The following is a 14,077-nucleotide window of genomic DNA, read 5'->3' as shown; positions in this document are numbered from 1 at the left end:
TCCCTTGAGGCAAATGTCGGGATAGTTCGTTTGAAAGAGTACGCCCGATTTCCTTCCCCATCCTTCCCTAATCCGACCTTCTGCTCCGTCTCTAATGACCTCGTTGTCGACGGGACGTTGAATACTAATCTCCTCCTCCTCCTCTTGCTCTGCTCTTCCGTCCCGCCGCAACAGCCGCGCGCTATCGGCAGCGCTGTCACTGAAGTTCGCCTCATTCTCTCGCGAGTTTTGCTGCTCGTACTGGACGTTAGACAGCTCTTCGAATTTGTGCAAGTACATACGAGCTGTTGCAGCTCTAACTATTGTCAACAAATACACTGTTGTCAGGGATGGTGTTTGGATGGAAACTGCAAGATCGCTGAAGATACCGAATACTAGATGCTTTACGATACTTTCATACCACTTTGCTGGTATGAAAACATCGAAACAACCACACTTAACTTTCATCTCTGTCGGTCTATTCAAGTTACTAGTTTCATTTGCTATGATACTGAGCCAGCGCTGCAACTGAAGTATTCCGTGTAATCTTCTCTTATGGAATAGACTTCAATTTTTCCATAGACAACCCTACCAAATAGAGAGTCATCAAACTTTCTCTTTGTCGCTCTTCTGAGTCTTAACCGGCGAAACAACGTAAAAATGCGGCGAAGGAAGAGATTCGGCTCGAAGGCCGTACAGTCCATAATCTGTATACCAGTCAGGAAAAATCGCCGTGAGCATTGAGGCAATCATCCCACAGCCAGGTTGAAAATGCCCGTTTGGTAAAACACCATGTGCTGCTAAAGTCACCGGCCGCGATGGCCGAGCGGTTCTAGGCGCTACAGTCTGCAACCGCGCGACCGCTACGGTCGCAGGTTCGAATCCTGCCTCGGGCATGGATGTGTGTGATGTCTTTAGGTTAGTTAGGTTTAAGTAGTTCTAAGTTCTAGGGGAAGTAGGGGCATAAGAACAACTCCGGGAGGAGCGCTAACAGTACTAATGGCGCTCTGTCCACTCGATATAAAGATCAGAGAACAAGCGACATGGTGCTGGTCAAAAAGGGAAACAGGGATAAAATAATCGAACTAATGGTGATTCAGGTGGAGAACGGAAATCAGACCCAAGGGGAAAGAGCTTTGGCAAGAACAGTGGGATAATGAAGAAACCGGTCGCAGAACACGTGAATTACTGCCCAATATCAGGGAGCGACTGCAACTAAATCATTTCAAACCTTCAAGAGGACTGCTGCACTTTCTTACGCGTCATGGACCCTACCCGGCATACCTATGCCGGTTCGGGAAACGGGCTACACCAGCGTGTGACTGTGGGACCACACCAGGCACCCCAGAACATGTGGTGTATGAGTGCCAACCTCTTCGACAACGTAGCGGCACAATTACGTCAACAGTTACGCAACCATGACACGTACCACATGCTCAGGCATGAGGACCACTTCTCAAGCTTGAAAAAATTGGCAAACGAAATCTCACACAAAGTCATAAAGGAATTCCTGAGGAAGAACAATTAAGATCACACATTGCTACTGACTTGACTCCGTGCACTTGTCCCGTTCCGCTGAGGCGTGGACTTGGCCAGCCGATTCACGGCTGGAATCCGCCACGTCTGGAATTAGGAGGAGGGTGCGCCTTTCTTACCGATTCAGATACTTACCGGATTCGACATTAGGTTAAATATTAGGTTACATGTATGATAAGCTAGGATAGCAAGACTAGTATAGCACAGCAGCGATCAACCACTCCGGGCCAGCCAAGTGCTAAGGGCATGTTCACCGGGATTAGCTCGGTGAACACGACCAAGAACGTAGGTTTATACAAAGCTGGCACACCTGTAACGATACAGGTAAAGTAGATTAGCATAAGTAGAAATAGGCTAACAGAATCTAGACACAATAGTAGTGCCCATAGTGTGAGTAAAAGAACTAAGCATAGAATAATCTGTAGTATTAACACTTGTATTCTATCAATTAGGACCCACTAATTGTTTAAGGTGGTGGTTTGTTTATGTAGCATATATTGAAGAATAAGGATTTAAAAACAAAAAAAACGATGTTCTAGGGGACTGAGGACCTCAGAAGTTATGTCCCATAGTGCTCAGAGCCATTTGAACCATTTTTGCTAAATTCCGTGGCTGCCTGCTGCACATTCCTTCAGGGCCTTTTTTAAAGGACCGAAGCCGTGATAATCGCATGGGGAAAGGTCAGGACTATAGGGCGACTGCTCGGGTTTCCCCCACTTGTTTTTGGTGCAACTTCTGCCTCCCAGATTGACCGGCGTTTTGTGTGGAATCGGACCAGCACGGAACTCGGTGCATCATTTCGCAAGGGTGGTCTTCAACAGACACGAAGCCCACACATATTCTTCATTCTCCTATGGATGTCTACCGGTGTTTGTCCTTCGGCAGCCAAGAAAAGAATAACAGCACGTTCGTCCTGTTTGGGCGCACTTGGTAATAATGTCGCCATAGCTCACGTTTCCGCATTTGGTGCACGCACTTCGGCAAGACACGAATGCCACACTAATACCTTGCACACATGTCCGTGTTTGTACACTCAAATCGGAGTCGTGCTACGTTGCATTCACGCTGCATCCACGTCCTCAACTGGAAACTGTTTGATCCACCCTTAGTTTCTCTTCTTCGAAGAAGCCATAGTATGATGCCAGCTGGCACTCATTATTCAACTGTCACTTCAGAATTAACAGCAACTGGAGAACAAAATATTCATAAAACTTGACTTGAGAAAGTAAATAAGTTTTCAGAGGCTCTACTTGCTCTTGAGAGTCTATAAATGAAAATAATTTTTTATTTATATTTCACCCTCAGGCCACACAAATAGTGTCATTACAGGTTTTGCGTTATTATCAGGCCATCATAGTATGATCTGAAAATATTATTCAGTAAATGCTGTCTAATATATTCAGATTGTATGATGGAGACTTGCTGATTAGTTGAAGCCGATAATGATACCACCTGCGTGATCTGAGGCAGAAGTACACTATTAAAATTACATAACGATCACTCTGCTTTGCCAAGACATTATCGACCTCATTATTGTTCGCTTAAGAACAGTTTCTTGAATATTATTTCAACCTTCAGTCCGGAACAGCGCTGCTGCTACGGTCGCAGGTTGGAATCCTGCCTCGGACGTGGATGTGTGTGATGTCCTTAGGTTAGTTAGGTTTAAGTAGTTCTAAGTCTAGGGGACTGATGACCTCAGACTTAAGTCTCATAGTGCTCAGAGCCATTTTAATTATTTCAACATACGAGTAGGCAATTTGTAAATCTCGTCTCTTACATGTGATAACATTAGATCTTTACTGAACATCGTGAAAAAAAAAACTTAATAGTGTGCAAACGAAATTCTTGCTTGAGCACTAACTTATCCGTCTCTTAAGTAGAGGGTGCTCAAAATAAAACTAGCCTGGAAAATTTTTCATGCACCTTAAGATAGGTAACACAACTTACATCATCCGCCCCTGGTGCGGATGTTTTCAACTGTGTGAGTGTCATTAATAACTCGTAATCCTGATTTTGTGCAAAATGACACGATATCAGTAGCGCCCCACCACCCAGAACGTTCACTGAACGACTGAAATTCACGACACTGGAAGCTGAAAAGGCTGGTTGGAACGCACGTTTTGCTATCGCGCGGCTTAATTCGATTCAGCTGCCGCACAAGACTCGCGCCTTTAAGATTAATTACTGCAAGAGTCATCTGTGTTTTCCATGAACGCGCAACAGACCTTTCCCAGTTTTTACACCGCTCCAAAACTTCGTTGTAAATCTCTCTTGGCTCAGGTAAGAGCCAGTACAAACTGCACATTTTAATAACCGTATTCCTCCTTTTCTTCTAAATAACGGCGTACCTCCATCTTTAATGAGTCGGAGCTATGTTCTTTCTTCCTGTTGTTTTGTAGCAGAAGTTGCCACTCGTTGAGATTTCCGGTGTTCTACATCTCTTGCAAGCAGCAGTCTTTTCCAGGACTGTCCCATGTTTTACGGCCGGTGACACCAACTACCAAGTTCTGCCCTTAAGAGCCTCCGCAGTTACATATTCATTATGGCGAGTGAAGTGATGACTGCTGGTGATAATGAGAAACATTTAATTTGGTCATACACTGATTTATAAATGGTCCAAACGTCAGCATTACTGACATCTGTCTAAAGCACAGGATATCTGATATGCACAGAGTATCGGTGACCAGTCCGCCCATGGCACTACAACAAAAGGTCCTCCGGCCGGGGTGGCCGAGCGGTTCTAGGCGCTACAAACTGGAGCCGCGCGACCGCTACGGTCGCAGGTTCGAATCCTGCCTCGGGAATGGTTGTGTGTGATGTCCTTAGGGTACTTAGGCTTAAGTAGTTCTAAGTTCTAGGGGACTGATGCGCTCAGAAATTAAGTCCCATAGTGCTCAGAGCCATTTGAACCATTTTGAACAAAAGGTCTTTGCTACTGAGAGATTTTTCCTTAGACGGAGTAACATTCAGGTCTATCACATCATGGAACTGGACGTTCCAACGAACTCATTCATACACTGTATTTTTATACACTTTACAAACACCATGTAATGAGAATATCAGGATTTATCTAAAAACTCACCTTTCATCTTTCTTACGCAGCAGCCTTGTAGCAATCTGTGTTTAAATGTATAACTACAAAGGTCTCCTTGAACACTGACATAAAAAAATCAGCTTATAAGTGTAATTTACACGGCTTATTTAATGGTATGGTAATTACACTACTGGCCATTAAAATAGCTGCACCAAGAAGAAATGAAGATGATAAACGGGTATTCATTCGACTGATATATTATACTAGAACTCACATGTGATTACATTTTCACGCAATTTGGGTGCATAGATCCTGAGAAATCAGTAACCAGAACAACCACCTCTGGCCGTAATAACGGCCTTTATACGCCTGGGCATTGAGTCAAACAGAGCTTGGAAGGTGTGTAAAGGTACAGCTGGCCAGGCAGCTTCAACACGATACCACAGTCCATCAAGAGTAGTGACTGGCGTATTGTGATGAGCCAGTTGCTCGGCCACCATTAACCAGACGTTTTCAATTGGTGAGAGATCTGGAGAATGTGCTGACCAGGGCAGCAGTCGAACATTTTCTGTATCCAGAAAGGCCCGTACAGGACCTACAACATGCGGTCGTGCATTATTCTGCTGAAATGTAGGGTTTCTCAGGGATCGAATGAAGGGTAGAGCCACGGGTCGTAACACATCTGAAATGTAACGTCCACTGTTGAAAGTGCCGTCAATGCGAACAGGAAGTAACCGAGACGTGTAACCATTGGCACCCCATACCATCACGCCGGGTGATACGCCAGTATGGCGATGACGAATACACGCTTCCAATGTGCGTTCACCGCGATGTCGCCAAACACGGATGCAACCATCATGATGCTGTAAACAGAACCTGGATTCATCCGAAAAAATGACGTTTTGCCATTCGTGCATCCAGGTTCGTCGTTGAGTACACCATCGCAGGCGCTCCTGTCTGATGCAGCATGAAGGCTAACCGCAGCCATGGTCTCCGAGCTGATGGTCCATGCTGTTGCAAACGTCGTCTAACTTTCCGCGCAGATGGTTGTTGTCTTGCAAACGTCCCCATCTCTTGACTCAGGGATCGAGACGTGGCTCCACGATCCGTTACAGCCAAGAGGATAAGATGCCTGTCATCTCGACTGCTAGTGATACGAGATCGTTGGGATCCAGCACGGCGTACCGTTTTACCCTCCTGATCCCACCGATTACATACTCGCATTCGGGAGGACGACGGTTCAATCCCGCGTCGGGCCATCCTGATTTAGGTTTTCCGTGATTTCCCTAAATCGCTCCAGGCAAATGCCGGGATGGTTCCTTTCATAAGGGCACGGCCGACTTCCTTCCCCGTCCTTCCCTAATCCGATGAGACCGGTGACCTCGCTGTCTGGTCTTCTTCCCCACAACAACACCAACTCCCCCCACCGATTACATATTCTGCTAACCAACGCGAGCAGCAATGTCGCGATACGATAAACCGCAATCGCGATAGGCTACAATCCGACCTTTATCAAAGTCTGAAACGTGATGGTACGCATTTCTTCTCCTTACACGAGGCATCACACAACATTTCACCAGGCAACGCCGGCCAACTGCTGTTTGTGTATGAGAAATCGGTTGGAAACGTTCCTCATGTCAGCACATTGTAGGTGTCGCCACCGGCGCCAGCCTTGTGTGAATGCTCTGAAAAGCTAATCATTTGCATATCTACATATACATACATACACCGCAATCCACCATACGGTGCGTGGCGGAGGGTACCTCGTACCACAACTAGCATTTACTCTCCCTGTTCTACTACCAAACAGAACGAGGGAAAAATGACGGCCTATATGCCTCTGTACGAGCCCTAATCTCTCTTATCTTATCTTTGTGGTCATTCCGCGAAATGTAAGTTGGCGGCAGTAAAAATGTACTGCAGTCAGCCTCAAATACCGGTTCTCTCAATTTCCTCAGTAGCGATTCACGAAAAGAACGCCTCCTTTAGAGACTCACACCCGAGTTCCTGAAGCATTTCCGTAACACTCGCGTGATGATCAAACCTACCAGTAACAAATCTAGCAGCCCGCCTCTGAATTGCTTCTATGTCCTCCCTCAATCCGACCTGATAGGGATCCCAAACGCTCGAGTAGTACTCAAGAATAGGTCGTATTAGTGTTTTATAAGCGGTCTCCTTTACAGATGAACCACATCTTTCCAAAATTATAGCAATGAACCGAAGACGACTATCCGCCTTCCCCACAACTGCCATTACATGGATGTCCCACTTCATATCGCTCTGCAATGTTACGCCCAAATATTTAATCGACGTGACTGTGTCAAGCGCTACACTACTAATGGAGTGCTCAAACATTACAGGATTCTTTTTCCTATTCATCTGCATTAATTTACATTTATCTATATTTAGAGTTAGCTGCCAATCTTTGCACCAATCACAAATCCTGTCCAAGTCATCTCGTTTTCTCCTACAGTCACTCAACGACGACACCTTCCCGTACACCACAGCATCATCAGCAAACAGCCGCACATTGCTGTCCACCCTATCCGAAAGATCATTTATGTAGATAGAAAACAACAGCGGACCTACCACACTGCCCTGGGGCACTCCAGATGATACCCTCACCTGCGATGAACACTCACTATCACAGCACCTTTTTCCTGTCGGTTAAATTTCGCGTCTGTAGCACTTCATCTTCGTGGTGTAGCAATGTTAATGGCCAGTATTGTAATTTACCGACAAGGGTAATTTATTGCAATGTGTGCTACCACGAAAGGCGTTTCTATGAAAACGTCCGTAATATCATTAGTTCTAACTACGACTGGTAGACATGAAGATTTCATTATCACCTCTAAAAGTCCAACCTTTGCAAATGACACTCAGGTATGGTGTTAGTCCTCCTCTATACATTCATCCTTTGATGTGACATATTTTTATCAATGTTGGAAATTTTGGTTACAGAAGTCTGCATTTTACCTCTTCAGGAAACGTTCCACCTCTAAATTCACCTCGTAGGGACTCTGCAGTGGTTTCTTCTCTGGAGGAAATGGGAAGGCTAGTATGGGGCAATTAATAGAGAATAAATGAGTGAAGCAACAATTTTTTGCCGAAAGGAGCAACATACGTGACTGTAGCCTGTGCGGAATGAGGTGGAATATAGTCTGGGAGAAAATACACTCCCTCTGACAGCTTCCTGCTACGCGTAGTCTTGACAGCCTACCGTGAACTCGTCAGAAGACTTCAGTACAGTATTCCTGTGACGGTTTGCCCATTACGAGTGTAACCTGTTAGCACCACACCATTGCAATTCCAAAAACACTTCACCTGCCCGCGTCTTCGTTATTGGCTTGCATGTGCCGCAGATTATTTTCGTGATAAACATTGTTGTAAGGATCGTGCAATACACTGAAGTGAGAAATGCTCCGATCACAGCACAAAAAAGGCGAATAAGTCGCGGGCAGAGTTAGAGATGTAAAAGAAGGGAACTAGTTTTTGACTACCGGGCTGCTTCAAAGACATTCAAATCGAAACATATTCCCGTTTTTTTTACTTGTTATTATTAGCACTCATGTCGTGAAATACGACACAACGTGTCATTAAAGGTTAAGGTACATGTAACCGGACTCTGGGACGCTTCAAATTATAGATGCGTCCCACTCTCTAGAAGCACATTATTCTTACACTTCTCACCATACAAATGGTTCAAATGTCTCTGAGCACTATGGGACTTAACATATGATGTCATCTGTCCCCTAGAACTTATAACTACTTAAACCTCACTAACCTTAGGACATCACACACATCCATGCCCGAGGTAGGAATCGAACGTGCGACCGTAGCGATCGCGCGGTTCCAGACTGAAGCGCCTAGAACCGCTCGGCCACTCCGGCCGGCCCTCACCATACATGTAACAGGTGTGGACTGGGAGAGAAGTGGCCCCGCGGGGAAAAAAATCAACTCCACCCACCGATAAATAAAAAAAATTGTTTTGGGATCCCACCTACCCCAGGAACAAATCCCACAACAGAAATTTATCCCTCAGAAAAACTTTTTTAGCTAATACTTGCATGCTCGTCATCCATACGATATTATAGTGTTTCTTATGGCTGGCAAATCTTCTGGGTTTTCGGCACAGGATCAGAGAATTTAGCCTATAAATGAGATGCAGGGGTGCTAACACCATGCAACTAAGAGAGCTCATTGTTCCGGGGAAGTAGGATTCACTCGCAAAAAAGCGTGAAAATGTCAAGATGCTTTGATTTAAAGTTCTTTGAACCTGCTTGATAAGTCGAAAAACTAGCTCCCTTCTTCTACTTCCCTAACACTGTCCAGGACATATTCGCCGTTTCTGTGCTATGACTGGGACATTTTTTATTCTGGTTCTCAACTTTAACTTTATCATAATTTTGACATTAGACAGCCATAGCTTGGCAGCTGGAGGAGGTTTTTGTTGAATCGGGCAATGATTGAACCAGTACAGTTTTTTTAACTCTCTTTCCAACCGTGTTGCTTACATCGTGGCAACGGATAAAGCTTTCACAAAACAATAGGACACCAGTAATTACGTGATTTGCCTACTTTCTGGAACCATTCGCACAAATTTTAAACTCTCACAAAAACGTGTTTTCTGCGCGTAATATCAGAAACTATAGTTTTGAAAGTGACTTATCAATTTTATCGCAGTATACAATTTTTTATATATTTGATTCGCTTTAATGTTTCCGCGCATTCAATTCACGTAAGAACGAATTTTAGCTACTACATTTAGCTCGACTTTAAACCATGTATCTCGGCAACGGATAAAGTTTACTAGATAAAAAATTTTGTTCCAGTTTATCAATTTATCCTTCGTACAAAGTTGAAACCGATTCCTAAAAGTTTAAAATTACGTGTCGCCCTTCAAAAACCTCCCAAAAAACATGTTTTTGTACGTGAAATCCTAACGACGCACATAGAAGTGGTGACACTAGCTGAGAATTAATTTCAGTCCAATGAAAATCTTTCTCAGAATAAATTAATCGATTCGCACAATTTGCCTTGGCGTCAGCTGACGTTCGTAGCTCATACCTTGCTACATATGCGGCAACGTAGCTGCGTTAAGACAGATGTTCGAATGGATATACAAATGGCCAATTGTCCGGATTAAACCAAAAACTTTTTACCCCATGTTCCTAGCACAGATAGGAACGGAGCAGCAATAGCCCTCCCCCCAAGCCGTGATGATGCGCACGACTTTTTCAGACATTTTCTTTACAGCGCTTCCATATTGTAATGATATGTATACAGGGTGTTTCAAAGTCTTTGCATCAAACGTCTATGGGTGACAGGCGTCATGCGGAGTTAGCGACAAAACGTTTTCTGACACTTCCTGGCGACACTAGGTGTCACTTCTATTGATTATGCCCCTGAGAGGTCACAGGGCGTAGGTACTCTGTAAGATGCGAATGCAATATGTGTTGCCTATAATCCAGTTATCCGGTCCCCATGGAAGTGGGTAGGCTGATCCATTAGCTTTTGTGGTCCGCTTTTGAATTGTCTTCCACCGCTTACACAGGCTCACTCTCAAGATTTTCTTGTAGAAAATTAGTCTATTAAGTGACTGGGGTAGGTAGTATGCAGCACACCTAGTTCATAGATCCTGACCGAGCAATTTTTCTCTAAAAAAGTTGTTATCCATGATGTGGACTGTCACCCCTAGACTTTGATGCAAATACTTGGTTTAATGCAGCTCTCCAATGCTGCTCTACGCTGTGTAAGCCTCTTCTGAATCTGCTTACTGTATTCATCTCTTGTTCTTTCTCTACAATTTTGATCCCGCCGGCCTTACCTCCACTATTAAACTGGTTATCGCTATATGTCTCAGAATGTGTCCTTTTCAATTATCCCTTCTTTTAGTCAATCTGTGCAGTGTATTTCTTTTCTTCCCAGTTTCATTCAGTTCCTCGTCATCAGTTATGCGATGTACCCATCTTGAACATTCTTTTGTAGCTCCACATTTCAAAATGTTCTATTCTGTCCTTGTGTGAACTCTTTACCACCCGCATTTTACTTACATACAAGGATACACTTCAGACAAATACCTTCAGAAAATAGTTCGTAACAATTAACTTTATATTTGATAATGAGAAGCTTCCCTTCTTCAGAAACGCTTTTCTTGCCTTTGCCACTCTGCATTTTATATCATCTGCACTTCAGCCGTCATTAGTTATTTTACGACCCAAATACACTCCTGGAAATGGAAAAAAGAACACATTGACACCGGTGTGTCAGACCCACCATACTTGCTCCGGACACTGCGAGAGTGCTGTACAAGCAATGATCACACGCACGGCACAGCGGACACACCAGGAACCGCGGTGTTGGCCGTCGAATGGCGCTAGCTGCGCAGCATTTGTGCACCGCCGCCGTCAGTGTCAGCCAGTTTGCCGTGGCATACGGAGCTCCATCGCAGTCTTTAACACTGGTAGCATGCCGCGACAGCGTGGACGTGAACCGTATGTGCAGTTGACGGACTTTGAGCGAGGGCGTATAGTGGGCATGCGGGAGGCCGGGTGGACGTACCGCCGAATTGCTCAACACGTGGGGCGTGAGGTCTCCACAGTACATCGATGTTGTCGCCAGTGGTCGGCGGAAGGTGCACGTGCCCGTCGACCTGGGACCGGACCGCAGCGACGCACGGATGCACGCCAAGACCGTAGGATCCTACGCAGTGCCGTAGGGGACCGCACCGCCACTTCCCAGCAAATTAGGGACACTCTTGCTCCTGGGGTATCGGCGAGGACCATTCGCAACCGTCTCCATGAAGCTGGGCTACGGTCCCGCACACCGTTAGGCCGTCTTCCGCTCACGCCCCAACATCGTGCAGCCCGCCTCCAGTGGTGTCGCGACAGGCGTGAATGGAGGGACGAATGGAGACGTGTCGTCTTCAGCGATGAGAGTCGCTTCTGCCTTGGTGCCAATGATGGTCGTATGCGTGTTTGGCGCCGTGCAGGTGAGCGCCACAATCAGGACTGCATACGACCGAGGCACACAGGGCCAACACCCGGCATCATGGTGTGGGGAGCGATCTCCTACACTGGCCGTACACCACTGGTGATCGTCGAGGGGACACTGAATAGTGCACGGTACATCCAAACCGTCATCGAACCCATCGTTCTACCATTCCTAGACCGGCAAGGGAACTTGCTGTTCCAACAGGACAATGCACGTCCGCATGTATCCCGTGCCACCCAACGTGCTCTAGAAGGTGTAAGTCAACTACCCTGGCCAGCAAGATCTCCGGATCTGTCCCCCATTGAGCATGTTTGGGACTGGATGAAGCGTCGTCTCACGCGGTCTGCACGTCCAGCACGAACGCTGGTCCAACTGAGGCGCCAGGTGGAAATGGCATGGCAAGCCGTTCCACAGGACTACATCCAGCATCTCTACGATCGTCTCCATGGGAGAATAGCAGCCTGCATTGCTGCGAAAGGTGGATATACACTGTACTAGTGCCGACATTGTGCATGCTCTGTTGCCTGTGTCTATGTGCCTGTGGTTCTGTCAGTGTGATCATGTGATGTATCTGACCCCAGGAATGTGTCAATAAAGTTTCCCCTTCCTGGGACAATGAATTCACGGTGTTCTTATTTCAATTTCCAGGAGTGTATTAAAACTCATCTTCTCGTTTTGGTGTGTCGTTTCTTAGCACAATGCCCTCAGCATGGTCCGATTTAATTCGACTACATTCCATTACCTTTGTTTTCCTTTTATTAATGTCCATTTTATGTCCTCTTTTCAAGCCAATCTTCATTCAGTATAACTGCTCTCTCAAGTCTTTTGCTGCCTCTGACAGAATTACAATGTCATCAGCCAACAATAAAGTTTTTATTTTCTTCTATTTGAACTTTAATTTCTTCACCAAATTCTTCTTTGTTTTCTTTTACTGCTCCTCGACGTACAAATAATATTGGAGATAGGCTATACACCCTGTCACTGTCCCTTCTTAACAACTGCTTCCGTTTCATACACTTCAACTCTTAACTCTCTTCTGGTTTCTATACAATCTGTAAAAGGCCTTTCGCTCACTGTATTTTACTACCTTCCGAATTTCAAATAGTGTATTCTAGTCAACGTTACCGAAAGCGTTCACTAAGTCTGCAAATGCAAATAAACAAACAAGTTAATTCTGTATCTTTTTGATTGTCCTTCGCACATTTGTTTGATCTGATACATCAGAATAATATTTTGCTTGTCATTTGAAGCTTAAGTTTTCTTTCCACTGAATGACATTGGGTTCTGGATCCCTTTCTCTGAATGTACTGTACAATATTAATTTTATTTCTGGAATATCCTTCATTTTTTCACCGGATAAAACAGCTACATCTACGATTAGCTCTAGTGCAACTAGCACAATCACGGGTGCCAAGGTATTTTGTTTTCGATATTCTTGGCTCAAATTCCTGCCAGAGTCGTGAAACGAACGGGGCGGGGCTATTTTAAGAGATCGTTAAGCAGATATGGCCGTGGGTGGGGATGGATAGGAGCCAGACAGCGCAAGGCCGTACCCGATGGGCGTGCTCCTGCAGCTCTGCCAAATACCGTTAGCAGGTGATCCACCTCGCCGTTGGAGTAGCAAATAGTTGCTCCTAAGGGTGTCACGTTCTGGCACTATCTGTCCTCTAGTACTGAAACTGGGCGTCCGACAGCCAGCGTCAAACTAGTTCCTCTGCCAAAGGACTGCGCTTCGTTCGCCACTTGCTGGAAACTGTGTCTACTAATACAGTATTCTGATTGCAGCTTAGATGATGATGTTTGGTTTGCGGGGCGCTCAACTGCGCTGTTATCAGCTGCAGTACAATTTCCCAACCTTTGCTCAGTCCAATCTCGCCACTTTCATGAATGATGATGAAATGATGAGGACAACACAAACACTCAGTCATTTCGAGGCAGGTGAAAAATCCCTGACCCCGCCGAGAATCGAACCCGGGACCCCGTGCTCGGGAAGCAAGAACGCGACCGCGAGACCAAGAACTGAGGACTTGCAGCTTAGAACATACCTCTTACCGTACTTACGACTTAATTTTCTTCCTACCTACCGTAGCTTTGCTTATTAATTAGTGATGAGTACTGCTATTTCCCGTCGAAATACGAACCGCAAATGGCGACGGTTCAGAAATGTTTGCATTTGTATACGGAAAAATGTCGGTGACTATTTAGAGATAGGCGTATTTATATACGTAAAATGTCGTACTAACTTAGTCTGATGTTCATATCTGCATGTTTAGGGATATGCCCATTCCTTTTGTGGTGTCACCGCCAGACACCACACTTGCTAGGTGGTAGCTTTTAAATCGGCCGCGGTCCGCTAGTATACGTCGGACCCGCGTGTCGCCACTATCAGTGATTGCAGACCGAGCGCCGCCACACGGCAGGTCTAGAGAGACTTACTAGCACTCGCCCCAGTTGTACAGCCGACTTTGCTAGGAAAGGTTCACGGAGAATTACGCTCTCATTTGCCGAGACGATAGTTAGCATAGCCTTCAGCTA

At 45.5% G+C, this 14,077-nt stretch overlaps 1 protein-coding gene across 1 annotated transcript in view; it reads left to right on the top strand.

Moving 5' to 3' along the window:
* LOC124804705 (synapsin) overlaps nucleotides 1–14,077 on the top strand; it is a 744,296-nt gene that overhangs the window by 92,912 nt on the left and 637,307 nt on the right. The gene's annotated exons all lie outside the window — the stretch shown is intronic.

This window comes from Schistocerca piceifrons, chromosome 7 (assembly GCF_021461385.2).
Source record: "Schistocerca piceifrons isolate TAMUIC-IGC-003096 chromosome 7, iqSchPice1.1, whole genome shotgun sequence".
Classification (NCBI taxonomy): Eukaryota; Metazoa; Arthropoda; class Insecta; order Orthoptera; family Acrididae; genus Schistocerca; species Schistocerca piceifrons.
Note: the sequence above shows the minus strand (reverse complement) of the source record. Positions and strands in the feature narration are given on the sequence as shown.